At 40.6% G+C, this 16,576-nt stretch overlaps 1 long non-coding RNA gene across 1 annotated transcript in view; it reads right to left on the bottom strand.

The window, feature by feature from the left end:
* Window positions 1–16,576, bottom strand: part of LOC143694360 (uncharacterized) — a 77,574-nt gene that overhangs the window by 56,551 nt on the left and 4,447 nt on the right. The window contains exon 2 of the long non-coding RNA XR_013182797.1: window positions 2,264–2,465. This is a non-coding gene — a long non-coding RNA (uncharacterized LOC143694360). The remainder of the gene's footprint in view (window positions 1–2,263; window positions 2,466–16,576) is intronic.

Raw genomic sequence — 16,576 nt, 5'->3', positions numbered from 1 at the left:
ACTACTTAAATGTCACTGGCCATTGCAGATTAATTTTTGCGGGGGGGGGGGGGGGGAATCAACCTTAGAATGTTTTCCTTCTGCTTCACATCAAAAATTCATCTCTTTAAAAGTCTTTTCAGAGGGGGCTTTTTCTTGTAGAATGAAAGAGTTGGAATCCTACTGACTCTTCCATGTTGGGACATAAAAAATTTTCCCCATCTTGCCTTTGAATCTGCAGTTGCAACCCCTCTTCTAGTACAGGCTCAGAACACACATCTGACTCACAAATGCCAGTTCCAGTGTATAAACAGCAAGTAGACAAAAACATGAGATAAGTGAAACCTTTCCTCTCACAGTGCAGAGGGAGGTGAAACTCATGTAGACCAGTAAAAAAGTAGGTGTTGAAATACAATGTTGGAGGAGGATGCAGAAATTCCATAATCCTTATCTCTGTCCCTGAAAAAAATCAGTCTCTCCAACCACAAACCACAGCAAGTTCCTATCTGTGGAAAATCAGATTATTTTGCCATTTATGCAAGTGCAGTTGCCATCTGAGAGCCTCAAAGCTGCATTCCTCAATGCCTGTGGCCATATCAAATTTTTGGGAAGCCATGAAGAACCATTATCAGGAAAATGGTGCTTCATTTACTCTTTGACTCTCAAAGAATGTTTTGTCTTCCTCTCTGTTTTGTGAAGTGCTGTCAACACTTACAGTGAAGTTTATTGTAAATACACAATAATAACAACTGTGCACATTCATCTCTGATTCAATTCCTATGTAAATTTATGTTAATGTGTATGCAGATTAGGCCTGCCCCCCTTGGTCCTGGAAAGTTGTCAGAATGACACATGGGCTCTGAAGAGGTTGTGTGCTACTGATCTGCACTTTTTTTATAGTGTTCAATAACTGGCAAGCCAACAACAAGAGACTGTGGATATTTGTCTTCCCTTTTGCTGGATAAATCAATGGAGTCTTCTAGAGTCTGACTGGCCTAACAAGGACTTTTCTAGAGTCTAGCTGGAATTAAAAAGAAGTCTCTAAAACCCACCTCTAAAACCATGACCTGCTATTTTTATTTCTATTTCTCAATAGAACAAATACACATTGGATCTTCTAAAAATTTGGGAAGTACAAGGGAGCCTAGTGAGTTTCAAGGTCTGATATGCCATTTATGAGACAGAAAAGCATTTTTTTCTCCCTAATATTTAGTAACCACTAAACCAATTCCTGGACTTTATGGGTATTCTTCACTTTTTTTAACTAAATCAGTACACTTTTTAAGAGAGCTTCAATAGGTAATATTTTTTATTCTTTCCTTCTTAACCTCTTTTCTCTGTTCTAACATGAAAAAACACAGGTCTTCCACCTGTTTGTGCAGCCAGAGCCATTTTGAGCACTCAGATCAGACCAATGGGGAGGCAGCTGGAGTGCTGCAGTTGGCTGTTCTCTGCTTTCCTGACAGGGGTGCTTTGGTATGACACTTTCTAAGGACCCTTTGCAATAAATAGAAACTAATCTTTAGCTCATCCCATGGCTGTGTCCCTACAAGGCTCCCAGGCACTTCTTAAATAATCACAACAGGACTTAAATTGGGACTACAAGAGATATATATGCCCATTGCATTTCTGGTAAACCAAAAGGGGTTGGAGAAATTGCTGTCAGAAACAGCAGGCATCAAAATTTTTGTCTAGGAACACATACCAGACAACAAAAGTCCAATTGCCAGAAAATATTTATACTCCTGCAGTTCACAGCTGAGGACTTGGTCCTGACCTTTGATAGACAAATTTGTTGTCAGTTGGAGACTTTGTTGTGCTTGGAGGGTAAGATTGCACCCAGAGCTGATAAAGGTGGGAGCTGAGTCATCATTTCAGAATGTGGCAGCAGTCTCCTGACCATAATCACCTCCATCCTAATAATGCTTCATGGACTGAGGTGACCAGTGATTTTTGGGGGAAAAAACAAAAGAAACCAAGAAATCAGAAAACAACAAATTAGAACAGAACTGTACCTCATAGACTGATGAGTGACTTCAGTCACCATTTATTTCTGGCCTTTCAGCTGATTTAAAGACTGATGCTGAGGAAATCTCTCCTTCAAGTTCTTCTCACTTGAATCTGGTTTAGAGTATTATTTCACTCTACTTTTTTAATCTCATTTTATTGAAGGCAATGTTAGCCCCAAGAGCAAACCAAGCAAAACTAAAAACAATTAGAGCCTGGAAGGAATCTGTATTTTTCCTTTGAAATAGAGCCCCATGTCAGACAGCTTTCCACATACCTTGTTCAGCGTAGGTTCCATTATAGCATCCCATCAGGCCCATTCAAACCAGGTTGCAAAGTTATTGTGGCTGGGATCCAACACTGCTTTCCCTGCCCATGGTAGCTGTTGGTGCTGATTTCATCTTTATCATTTTCTCTCTTTCCACCTCTCATGCAGCTGCCTTCCTGTCTTGATAGGACCAAAGTGCAGCTCATGGAATCTATATGATAATCACAAAAATAGCTATATCTGTTGAAAAATGGATTTAATTCCCCCTCTAAACCTTTGTGTATTGCCAACTGGGGGTGTGAAACCAGCTGGCAAAAGATGCGTTCAGTTCGATTTCATGACTTTCATATACTGCAGCTTCCCGACTTTAAATGGTTCCTCCCCTGTCTAATGAGAGCATCAAGGCCTTGATTAACAGCCCTCACTTTAAACAAAGTTTTGGAGTTTCTTTTCATGGAAACTTCTCTGAGGATGTCTGACAGCCTGCTCAATCCTGGGCAGCTGAATGCCTCTTCTTTCACAGCATGAGCATTTGTCAGAGGCACTAGGAGTCAGGCTTGGTGAGGATTTGTGTCCCTGAGTAGTCTGCAAGTAACTTGCACAACAGCGTGGGAAGCAAGCTTAAAAGTAGTGCTGGTAAAACTGTGAAAAACTAATATAATCAATGTTTTCAAAATGTAAAGGCTTGGAATGGTCGATGTTTTACTTTTTTTAACTCTTTTATCCCTATTCTTATAAAAATACATTTTTTATTTACTGAAAAGCTTGTCTTCAGCACATTGTTTGCAATTTTCCTTTTAATCTAAACAGGATTTCAGAGAGATGACAAGGCAGTGTGAGAGAAAAGCCTGGTATGTTTTTTCACTGTTGATCACAGAGAAGGGAAAGGCTATTTCTTGGGAAAGATTCCTTCAAGACAGGTAGAACCATCCAGATCAGAGCCTCGAATCTGGACTTAGAGGGCATGACTGAGCCATCTTGGATTTTTGTTTAACATTTAGATGAAGTTTTGTTTTGGCTATGCTTGACAGTCAGAAAGTTACACTTTCAGCCAAAGCATGAAAGGAAATACTGGGGTCTTGGGGGATGGACGGAAAATGTAGAGAGGGGGTAAATCAACTCTAAGTAAAAAGCTCCCATGAAGTTGGTAGCATAACCAGACAAGCAAAGCAGCAATAAAGAGAGTGAAAAATTTCAGTCACAGAAGTCAAAAGCTGCAACTTTCTTACAGGGAAGGAATACATTGCATCTCGTTTCTGCTCTGCCTACTGATACCATCTACAGAAAATCTATCAGCAGTTGAAAGAGGGTTACATTCCTTGTCAACACATTCCACCACACTGGTGTCTTGACTTTCAAGAGTTCATTAAATGCACAGTCATGAAATTTTCTTTGAAACAGAAAGCTCCTTTATTTTGGCCTCATAGAACCATTAATAACTCAATTTCTTTATATATTAATTTCCCTCCATTTCTTACTTCAGCTATCAGCAGCACAATAAATTTACCTAGAAGCAAATTGTGGCATCTCTTTCTCTATATATTCCCCCTATCCATGTATATGTATCACCCCCACACAAATACACATATACATAAACATAAAACCTGACAGTGAATAGCAGAATTTACTGGAAGGCAAGAAAAAAACTAGCATATTCAGAAACAGGAGAAAATTAACACTGAATTATAAATTATACAGGCTAGCTATTAGACATATTTTACATTTTGTTCTTCTGTTGTTATTCTGTTTCTATGATTATGACATTTTATTTTTGCATACCTATCTTTTAGGAAGATAGCCCCTCTGGAAGGTCCCATTGAACTAGGATAATCACAGAGCAAGACTAGATTGTTTAGAGGGAAAGAACAAAACTGGACTCAAGAGACTGAAAAGAGCGTGCTAAGAATACAGGACAGTCAGTGGAGAGTGGTAACAGCTATGGGGCCTTTGTCTTTGGGCAGAAGCTGAAAAGCACAATTTGATTCAAGTTAACAGTGCCAGAATAGCAGCTCAGTGAAGTCATTGTACATGTTCCCACCAACTACAAAGATCTTTGGTCCAACATTAGGACTTGTTCCTGTGCTGTACTTTCTTCCCATGCAATACCTGCCTCCACAAATATTTGTTTCTAGTAGTGATGTGGATGCAAACTTCACTCAAGGGAGACATAGGACTGGGAGAGCAGAGCATGCTTGAAATGTGACTTAACAAGAGCTACCAGACTTGGTGTCAGCTCTTCTGTCCCTAAGACTTAGAAAAACTAGGTTTCTGATCTTAGAAAACTGTTCTGTCTTTATTACAATTTAGAAATATCTACAAGAGTTGTAACAATACAGCCTAATTCTCACCCAGGCAGTTCCAAGCACAATGAATGAAGAATGAAGAATGAAGTCACCTGCAAGTAATTGCTGTACCTCATAAGCAGAGCTCAGAATTGTTAGTCTCATTAAAGGTGATAAAAGCAGGACTCTTCATCTGGAGAACCTGTGAAATCGCTGCTTGTGAAATATCATTTAGTCCTTATCCTCAGCCAAAAATGATGGGAAGCAAAGCTGCTCTGCTCTACCTCTTCACTGAATTCAGAGCTTTCAGCCATTAATACAACCCACGAGCAGAGTCAGCACTGCACCAATGGACTTTGCTACTGGCAGGAATGGCATGAAGTGCCTGTCTGGATCAATACAGCCTTGTAGAACATTGTTGGTGCACTGTTGGTGGGAATGCTAGAATCTCAAGCTCCAGACCCAAGGCTGTACATACTTAGCACTTCATGATGTGCAAGAGACAACTGTTATATAAACCAGTAAAGATGTACATATCCCAACCCAGACAACAACGAAGACATGCAAGTCCCACATGTAATTCAGATTTAAACACTACCCAATGTGGCAGACATCCCAGTGTCCTAACTCATAAAATGAGCATTTTCAGAACTTTCACCAGGAAACAAAAAATAAAAAAAGGAAAATAAATTCTACCTCAACATCTTGAAAGAAGGCAGTTACCTCTCCAGGGTTTCTTCCTAAGTTAGGCAGGGCTCCTTGCCTTGGTTAGATAACAAATACACATTCATAAGTCCATGTGTGCTCAGACTTTTGTAACACAACACCATTTATGCCACAGCTAAAAGACATTGTTCCTTTCCCTGAGTAGTGAGGCGTCAGCTCAAGCTGGTGTAATTCACCTTTTGTCCATCAGTAGACAATTCTAATATAACAATGGAGGCAAATATAACTGCATATAATTGGTGGGAAAAAAGAGAATTAAGTTTACATTCATCACTTCTATAACACTTCAGAGAATCTGAATAAAACAGTGTTTTATTCCTGTGTTGGTGGAACTGTCTCCCCAAAAAATCAGACTCTCTTGCACTGAAAATAAACTTGATTGCCGTGTCCTAAGTAGAACACCATAAAAGTGATACAACATAGGATCCTTCTCAGAAACATCATTTTGTTTCAGAGAATCTCTGAACCTAAACATTTCCTTTCAGGCACTTTATTCCCAGAGGAGCCTGGCTTTCTGCAAGAGCCCTTTGTAGTCCAGCTGGATGTCATTACATAATTAAGCCTGTGAGCCAGGAGGTAGTCTTAAGTATGGCAATATTACAATGTAAGATCAAAATGTTATTCTTTCTTTCAAAAGACCTGGTGCCATTTGTTGTAGTGCCTTTATGCAAGGGATCAAATACAGTATTGATTATTCATTATTACCTTTAAAGAGGTCAGGAAGCTTCTGGAATTCAGAAGATTTCTGGGGATCTGAAGTGATATGAGGCCTCAGGGCTTGATGACTCTTCTTGACCTGAAGCTTTGAAATATCACCTGCTGTCTCGATTGTTCCTATTTGCTGCCTGGGATTTCAAAGTCTCTCTGTCTCCCTTTTTTCCCCCCAATGTCTTTCAGACATTGCCAGATCAAGAGAAGGAAAGAATGCAAAAGAAAGTGAAAGTGTGAGACCAGGAGTTGCAAGCCCAGCTGGCATAGATCTGCTTTGCTAAGCTTGAATTGAAAATGAGTATCATTATTCTTGTTCTGCTGCATCCTACTGTGTTTGGTTATTGCATCACACAGAAGAGGCAATGGGCATGTCCTGTGGCTAGCTCCATTGCCTTCAACATGAGTTAACCAAATGTCCAATATCCCAACATAGGGAGTTTTTAAACCTTTCTCTGGTGAGAGGAATGTTTAGAGGAGACTAGGAGTGTTTTTATATGTAGACCCTGACAAAATTTAAGACACTGTCTTCACCAGCAAAAAAAATCAATGTCATAATAATCTAAACACTATATTAAAAGTTTCCATTTTCAACAACAGTGCCTTTATGTTGTGGAATAAACCTCCAAGAGTGCTTTTTGGCAGATGGTTAAATATTGAAATAGTTGGCCACAGATTTTTAAAAATTGAGATAATTAGAATACTTGAAGCAGTTAATATTTATTAGTCATGAAGAGTTTGACAGATTAGATGTTTTCCTACCCACACATTCTCTGTCAGAAAAAAAAACCCAACAACCAACAAATCCAAAAAAAGCCATAACAAAAAAACCAAAAAAAAAAAAAACCAAGCAAAAAAAAACCCAAGCCCCCTTATCTTTCATTCTATGGGCAACAAACTTTGATATGAAGCAGAAGCCATGGTCTTCCCAGTCTACTCAGTGTAAGACACTGAGAGTAGTTGCTGTCACTTAATTCAAGAAAAGGCCAGGAAAAAAATGATGGGAACAAGATCTCTGTGGAAATGCAGAGAGTTGACCCTGGAAAGTGCCCAGGATTAAAACCTGAAGACTGAATCTTCTGCACCACTTTAACTTTCACTATAAATTACAGTGTCCCTAGCAAGGTTGCAGGGCTACTCCAGTCACTGGGGATCATGAGACAACCCATTCCCTATTAACCTTTTTCTTTCTGTTGGCCTTCCTTACAAGAGAGGAGATGTATGGAACAAAGGCAGACCAGTTCTGGGGCACTCCAGAACTACACCAGAGAAGACACCAAGACACAGTGGAGTCTTGACCTCCTGTCCTTAAAATGGGAGACAGGAGGCCATGAACTGACAGATTACTGAGGATGCTCTAGGGGCTGGTTTCACCAAACATGTCCTCTTTTATGTGTCCAGAAATCTGGCTGAAAATAAGGATTGCTGGCTGTCCCACAGACTGTCAATAGCTGTAAATGTTCGAACAGTGTCTGGGCTCAGAGAAAGCCTGCTTTTGCGTGGAATGCATATGTTACTAATGTATGATAGAGCAGCCTCATGAAACTCCTTGTCACCAATACATGCAAAACATGAAAGTACCACCAGTTTTAGACAATGTAGCTGGCTGGCTGGAAATACACCCACCTTGATTCTATCTTACCTCTCATTTTTTAATAGCACCACTGGGTGGTCACTATGTGCCCCTGTATGAAGTCTCTTGGGCCCCTTTGCACTCACAGGCAATAAGGCACCTCAGTAATGACATTTGCATGTATCCACATGCAGTGTTAAAAGGAGTGAATGCATAGGATTAACTGTGGCAAGCAGGGGGATGAGTGGGAAGGATTTTCATTGCTGTCTACGCAGCAAGGTCACAAGGGCAGACAGGAGTAGATCATACAACTGCTCTTACCTGGTACAAACCAGACTGCCCTGGCAGGCTGAACACAGGCCTGATCTGGAGTCACCCCAGCACTGCCCTCAAGGAAATCAAGAGACAGACTGGAAAGTAACCTTGGATACCACCCTGTGCTGGTGCCAGTTTGCTCTCTTAAGGGGATGGTAGCTGGAGCAGAGCGATCTCTCAGCTATACCCTCCCTTTCTGTGATCAGCAGAGATGAAGTGCTGAAATCACTGAGGAGATTTTTCTTTGTCTTACAAAAATCTTTAAGGGCCATCCCTGTCATAGATAAAAGGATAGGGTATTTTTCTCAACTTTTTTACTTTCATTAAAATGATTTTAGAGGTATTTTTCCAGTGTATTCCAGCTATTTCCTTGTCTGACAATAGCAATTCATGCTTTAATTATCTCATTGGCATAGTGAGACTGTAGAAAAACTGGTAGATTATGAACTACAAGGGAAGAAAAACGTGGTTTAGATGAGCAAACACTCAGAATTTTCCAGCTCTCATAATTGCTAAAAAAGCATGTTGGAGAAAATCTGTTAAAGTTTCAGTATCCTTCCTCTTCAAGGGAAATCCACAATTCTTAAACCTTAAGAGTACCATCAAGACTCATTGCAAACCAGAAGACAAGACAAGAATAGAAACCCAGCAATAAAAAAGAAGTCACAACCTTTTAAAAAACAAGCGGGATCCCAGAATCCTATTACTCATCATACAGACAAAAAAAAAAAACCAAAAAACCCCCACGGAAATGAACCCACATTGTTTCGTCTTGAAGTACCCAGAAGAAAAATCTGCACCTTAAAAAGGTTTGACCTCAATATAGGCCATAATGTAGAAATGTGAGGATCTTGGAAACTTGTGCTTTTCCTGGATTGAGGCCCAGATTTTGTAATATATCTTGCCTGTTACTATTTTTCTTGCTTCTTCCAAAGTAGAAAAGGTTCTTTTGAAGAAATGTGTTTTCTAGACACTTTGATACACCAGAATTGGGGTCTGTTTAAATACTTCAAATTTGACATATATACACATGTAGTTATAACATTTTGTGAATGTGAGCCAACGTTGCCTTCTCTGGACCCAGTCCTTCCTAACAATATGTTGTAAGACACTAGACAGAGCAGTGTCTACCCTAACAGGCAGAGTATGCACTAGGCCAGACAAATAACAGTAAAACACTCAACTTTCTGTGCCTTCACCTTCTTCACCACAGTTTTAATGAACAGCACCTGAAAGAATTTATGCCCATGTTGAAATTGGAGTTCCAGGACACAGTGCTGGCACATCACATTTGCTTGGAAAAGGAACCTTTTCTTCCCCTCAGCCTTACTTCACACAAGGAAATCTATCAATAGTTTGATCCAGTCACTATCAGCAGTATGAGTATTCCCTCAGAGGCCATTTTCCTACCTTGGCCACAATGTGCTCTTGCATGTTGTCCTGCTATTTGGTTCCCAATGCTTTCCAGGCTGAATTGAAACTGTGGCTACAAGACATTAACCCTACCCTAAGGTTCTCACACATATCCCTCTTTTTTGCTGTCTAGAGAGTATGGATGCAAATGCTTTCCTGTGCGTTATCTCATACCAGTTGACTGAGGGCACCAGAGAACTGAGAGACCACGTCTGATCAATATTTTTCCTCCAGCTACACCTTGAAATCCGGCTAGAAGGGGGCCAGCCATACAATATTTCACGATTACTAGCCCCACTAAAATTAATTCCTGCCATATCTTATCAAACAATCAGCCATGAGAGAAAGTTTTCCCTACTGGAACATGCATAAGTCACTCCAACTTTTGTGGCTGTGAACTGAAAGCAATTCTTTCTCCACCTTTCAATGTTTGCTCAGGTGCAGCTTGGTTTCCACGTGGACTGATGGAGGAGAACCTGCCTCAACCAGTGAGCTAACAGGAGCCACCAACCAACTGGCACAGACTGCAAACAAAGTCTTCATCCCTAAAGAGTCTGTTACATAAAAGTGCACAACATAAAACCATCTTTGTGTTTGTGACTTACTGTAAGTCCTTAGGAGGTTTGCCTTTAAGGATGACTACATTTTTAATCAATCAGCAAGGCATGCAGTATGTAAAGTTCATGCTAGCTTGAGCGGCAGCACACTGTGTTTTTCCCCTGGTGAGCAACCCCCTCTCAGCCCCTGAGCTTTAGCTGGTGAGGTTATGCAGCCTTGCCTATTAGGACTGCTCTCAGCCACATGCCTCACTGCACTCTCAAGTCTCAGGGCCAAGAGTAAACTTTGAAGGAACCCTGCCAATTAAATGTAAGCAGAAAACAAAGTCTTCATTTTTCAGCAAAGCTAATGTGGTCAGAAATGTTCTCATGCTGCTGCTACTGATAATTATTATTTTGCATTCAGTAACGATGGCTGTTAACTCAATTTGAATATTAAATTCTGTCATGAAAATGAATGTATTAAAAATGAGAGTTGATCAGATTGTCATTGGCAAATAGACTAAATACATTTTACTACTGGTGAAAAGTGAGCCCTTCTGTGACAAATGTTTTACAGTCTTGTTCTGGGGACCTTACAGGAAAAAAAACCAAAACTTAGATGGCATGCATTATCTACAATAGGCAAAGACAAAACATTGCAGAAAGGTTAGGCCAGATGAATTCCAGTAAACCCTTTATATAATTTCATAGTCCAAGTAGATTACAGCAGGTTGCAGAAAACATATTTGAGGAATGACATGCAGAATTTAATAGAATATACTTGGATTAGTTCTTGTACTTTCTCTATTTAAATATAATTGTTTCAGTCTTCAGTTCAAATACAATAATGTTGCAGTTTCAGTGTTTAATTGTTCTACTGGATTGTGACCCTGCCTGCAATGAATCTAACAGCACAGACAGTCTCCAAAGAGGTCTTGTCTTAAAAATTACAACATTTTCAGTCCCTTTATCTTTTTTTTTTTCAACATTAGAAGCAAGTGATGTACATACAACAAGAAAACTTCAGTGCTTGAAGGATCTTGATTGTAATCTTGCTACCCTATGAGACAGCTAAAAGCTATGGCAGGGGAGATGGCCATCTGACTGTCAGAGCTGGCCCAGAGCTTCTAGTGCAGTCTGGGCACCAGGAAAAGCAAGGTGGTCATAAAAAATTTCAGAATGTCCCAGACAGATGCTTGGTTGCCTGCTGCACTGCATCAATGGATTTCTTGTGGGAATATATTGGATTCATTTCTCTTGGGGCCTCCTAACACCATGAAGGTCTCAGGTAGGTGCAAACAGAAGGGAGAACAAAGAATTTTGCTTCAAAAAGCCCTTCAAAAAAGATCAGATGCACTTCAGCTTAAAAGAGAAGTAAGAATATGACCATTCCAAGGGGATGCTTGTAATTTCTTCCATGATTTCCATAATTCAATACCTTACAATTATGCATTTCAAAGTCATCTGAAAGTACCAATAAAGACAGATTGATTACTTTATTTGTATACATTGCTATGAGACATTATCATTCGATGCTGCCAAAGTCAGTTCTATGCCAGCCCTTGATCTAAAATTAGAATAAGGACAAGGAAGTGTTCTTTCCTCTACAATGATCACCTAAACCCAAATGAGCCAAGAGAGGCTGAGAGACCATAAAGCAGTCAGTACCAATGAGTGTTTGCTCATGGAAAACCACAGGACCTCCAAACAGGCCCTTTGGAACTTTATTGAGAACATAGGCAAATTTCAGCACCCAGTCAGCAAAGTGCTCAAAATATCCACTAGGAATAGGGCTTGAAATTTACCCAGAAAAGGTAACTAGGCAGGAGAGACACACTGTGCAGCAATGTGAAGGACTCAGAGCGGTTTTAGTTTCCCAAAAAATATCATCGGCCATAGCAGCTGTAGAAGGTATTGTGCATTAAGTTCTGCTCCCTGCAGCTGCCCCTCTGAGAGCAACAGAGATCTCACAGTGTCCATCCCTGCAGCTCTTCCCTGCCTCGGCAGTGCAGAAAAATCTCAGCCCTGAGCCTGTGCAGTGCCATTTCACAGATACTGAGTAGAGGGTCAAGGATATAACTTTTGGCTCTTATTTCCAAAGGCAGGTTTGGCACTTCTTCACACCCACCTAACTGCTCTTGAATTCAAGCCCTTGGCTAAAGCAGGGAATCTGTTTGTTGCTCTCTGGAAGACAATGCCTTCCATATAACCCTGACCCTGAGAGCTCAACCTGCACCACAGCCTCTCCATCCAGGACCACCTATGAAGAGGGTTTACTCAAAGGATTGTCCACATCTAACTCCACAAGTGCTCAGCCTGCTTTCACCTTAAGACACAGGATGGGTTTGTACATGTGTACCTCAAGTTATTTCTGTGCACCCTTCATGTGGGCATTGGCCCAGATCCATGAGTGTGTGCACATGCAGATAGATAAACAGATAATCTGGAACTGTTTCAAAGCAAGGGAAACATTTCTCTTTCTTTCTTTTTGTCTTTCTTTCTTTCTAGCCATTTTGCAACAACTTGGCCTTGGGATCTTCCAGGGAGCTGTGTGTATATATGAGTGACACACTTGCCTGTTTTCACTGCTCCTGCCTTATGTCAATTTAAGCATCTTTCCTACACCTGGAGGAGTTCAACAAACATCAGCTCACAGGTGTCACACTCCATTGGCTGAAGGCTGGCTCCAGAGAGTCTAGCCAATATCTGCTTTGGCTATTAACAGCCTTGGAGAGGCCAAGCTCAGTGTGTGTGGGGAAGCAGGGGGAGGAAAAGGTGGAAGGAAAAGGAAGGGGGGGTAACATGTATGTGCATGTGCATTTGCTGCTGCTTTAACTTTCCATCCATTTAAGAGTTTAAATACTACTCAAGCACTTAAAAAAACATTAGGACACATTCCAGCTTTCTCTGCCAGTCAGAGGGAAAAAATGTTTGAAACCCTGCATCTCAGCACCCCGAGGGCTTTATGATTTGTTAGGTTTAGTAGTTCAGAGGATTAAAAAGACAGAAATATTAGTAGAAAAAGAAGAGGAAAAAGTCAATGTATTCACTGAAGCAAATCTAATGGGTTGCTGGGCCAGAGAAGAAAAGGTTCTACTACCTGACTGAATCTTATTTATATTTCTTGCTCCACAATAAAAAATAATTTTCTAGACATTCCCCCCCCCCCCTTTTTTTTTTGCTATGCTAGTCACATTTCCTAAATCCTTTATCAACGACTGCTCTGCATATGAATGGGCTGTAATTGAACTGTCACATTCATGAAGGTCAGTAACCTTTCATTAGGAAGAATGTGTCTTTCTTGATAAATTGCAAAGTCCCTGAGGATTTGAAAGCATTTTTTTTATTTCATTCTTTCAAATATACCTTAAAAATCTAACACAGATCTTTCTTTCTTTTCACAGTACTCTGACAAACCCCTCGTCTTTCTCTTTGTCATAGGCAGTTCCATGCAAAATATTCAATCACAAGCTTTCACTGTGACCTTCTTAAAAACAAAATGGGAAGCATAAGCCCCCCACCCTCAACCCCTCACTTTGAATTGCAGATTGCTAATACTTCTGCTTAAAAATCCCCAAAAGTCAAAACCGTGAGATTAGAAGCTTTGCCATGTCCTTGCTTCTTCAGACTGGTTTGAGTTTCTATTGTAATGCAACCTAAGTCACACTCTGTTGGTGCCAGTACATCAGTCCATCTTCTTGGTGTGTCCATTCCTGTGCAGAGATGGACAGACAAATGCACCAAGTAGTGACAGACAGAAAAACAAATTGGGGGAGAGAATGGGGAAGAAGAACAAATTGGGGGAGAGAAAAAAACTTATCTAGTACTGCAGACAGTTTTCAATCCCTTGCCACAGGTTAGCTGCATGCAATTCATTCTTCCCTATCTTAGGAAAATAAGCTTTTCAGAGGATTGGTTTTGCACCTTGATCTGCACCCTGACACAGCAGGGTCCTTAAACTGACTGGCTGCCAAGTTCATAACTCCTTCCAGAAGTTCAATTCCTCCTCCAGATTCTGATCAGAAAGCGTGCAGCAGGATGCATGGAAATGTGTTAAGCTTCCCACCCTTACCAGTGCAAAGGTGCCTTCAGAAGTGTTAAAATACTACTGAGGCTGCTGGGGCGGAAGCCATCTGTTCCTGTGCCGTGTTCAGCTAGCTAAGCCTAGTGCCCATCTTCAGCCACTTGACTGGCTGGGGATTGACTGTCAAGGGGTCAGAAAAAAAGACAACTTGGTGGAAAGTCAGATAGATAGATAGATAGATAGATAGATATCAAGATAGAAACACCACAACATGAAGAAGGTGAGACTTGATAAATGGAGGCAAGCATCTGGCCTTCTGTGTTAGCTATTCAAATGCTTCAAAAAGTAACATGAATTACAGGTTCTTGAGAGACTATCCTTTTATTGTCAGCACTCATAAAATTGTGGTGATTTAAGGTACACCCCATAAGATGGAATATAGACGAAAGAGGAACAAGGCATAATTTCTAAGCAGTTGAAATACTTTGATGGTACAGGCCACATTGGAAGCTTCTTATCTGGAAGGAAAAAAGAAGCAAACATTTATTTTGATTTTTTTCAGGAATGATTGAAGAATTAATACTTTAATTAGGCTTAATTCACTTTTCTGAAGACTTCTCTCAACTAGTGAGTTCTGTTGGGTCCATATGCCCAGCTTTGAATGGGAATCATTTACTGCAGTACCACAGAATGGATCTTCTCCCACCAGTAACAGAAGTCATAGAAAAAAGACTCTCACAAAGCAAAACAATATAGGTTCTGCCTGACTTCCATATGAACATCCTCCTTCAGCAGCAAGAGTTAGTTTGAATTCACATGGAGAAGGTCTTTATTTAAAAGCTAGAGGTCCTGTTATGCTCCAATTCTGCAATAGTTCTGTTAGATAGAGATAATTCATGCTATAGAAGTAGATATATATCTGTGTATAAAATATTGAAAAGATCCAAAGTTACGTTTCTGACCACTCTGGCTGGGAAAAGAGTTCTATTCTTATTTAACCAGTTCCCGGACAGCGGTAGGATAATATCAGGTCTGTTACCGTATGAATGGAATAGTCCCTGGCTGTTATGGGGGATTTCTTCCGACATTCCGGGAGATAGCATCTGGACTTTCCTGGAATGGAATGTCTCAAGGAGCTCACAAGACATACACCTGGACATTACTTCATCGTGGTACTCAGAAACTAGTACATGTGAATGGATCTTCTGCCTGGACACTCAGACATTCGTCTGCATCTCTGAGCAAGCCTTTGTCGGTTTCTACATCTGTATGGATTCAACTACACATGAGAAGGAACATAAAGAAATATGTGGTCATCCCTGCCCCAGGCAGAATAAACTGTATGTAAGCTGGTCACTGGAAACACTCGGGGTGAACCTTAGGGGGAACACTGTCACTCTGTCAGCAGGAACCCAAGAGCACCCAGCGGCTGCACCCGGGGCTGACGCTGTCTTGGCTGTGGTGGGATTTCGAAATTCTCTATTTTTTGTTATTCGATCTAATAAATCTCTGTTAAATTTTTATAAATTTGGCTACAGATTTGATCATTTAGAACAGTTCTCTAAACACAGAGTTCATGGTGAAGGGTAGCCAGGGGTGCCCAGAAGCATAAATGAGCCTAGACAATTAATCATCTGAATTCTCTCCGCCACTTGTGAAGTGAGGTACTTCCAATAACACTGTAAAGAAAAAGACCAGGCTTCATCAGTGGCCAAAGGGATGTGGCAAACACCATCTAGGACTTTAAAACAACAGAAAGGCCTTCACAGACCATCACTTTCAGAGCCATCACATTCAGGCTGCTCAGTGTAAGAGTCTGATGTAGAAACCCCCACTACAGTGGCATCTAAGGTCAATAAGCAAAGAGTGATTCAGACTTCTAGTGAGCAGGGGCCACTAGATGCATCAAGCAGGCAGGACTGACTTGTCTACATGCCTGACTGGGGTACCAAGACGACTTTTGTTTCTGCTGACTGCACAGGAATCCAAGGTCTAGCAACTTGGCAAGGTGTGCAGAATTGCTCACCAGTCTCTTGACCTGACACACTGTCCTTGCTCCTGTTTCATACTGGGCAACAGGAATACAGCTCCAGTTTCTAGCACCCAGTGTCATTGCTGCTCTGTGTGGAATATATTAATACAGTCTTGTGTGGGACTTTTCAACTGTACATCAGGAGATGCCTTTGTAGGAACTCCCATTTTGGAGGCAAGATGCTGACTGCTTTACTAGAGAGAGTAAGCAAAGAAGAAAAAACAAGTTATATTTTAATGTGGGACCACTTAATGTTGTCCAAGTTATGGACCAGTTTTCCCAAGTGTTAATTTGGAGACTACAGATGATTTAATCTCTTGCCATGTATTTGGGTGTGCTAGTGATCTGGAGAATGTTTTCATGCAAGTGCCCAATCATCCAGACACTTCCAGTTGCTAAAAAAATGCCAGAATTAACTGACAGTCAAAGTAATTCAAATGGAAGACTACAATCTTGGGAAAGAACTTACATCAAAATAAATATTTTCGCAGATATTTTCTAGCATGCCTGCCCTAAAATGCCCTATGGGCAATAATTCCTAAGGTGTACTGTTATTTTTCTTCTCAGATAAAATGTTAATAGCCAAGTGAATATGAGGTTGCTATTTACAAATCTCTGTAGAATTGATGTTTTGATTCATGCACTTTGGTCCTCTGTCCAGAGTACACGAATTTTTTTCCTCACTTGGAAGTAGGTAGTTTCCTACATCG

The sequence above is a fragment of the Agelaius phoeniceus genome, chromosome 1 (genome assembly GCF_051311805.1).
Source record: "Agelaius phoeniceus isolate bAgePho1 chromosome 1, bAgePho1.hap1, whole genome shotgun sequence".
Taxonomy (NCBI): domain Eukaryota; kingdom Metazoa; phylum Chordata; class Aves; order Passeriformes; family Icteridae; genus Agelaius; species Agelaius phoeniceus.
This window is presented reverse-complemented; position numbering and strand designations above follow the sequence as displayed.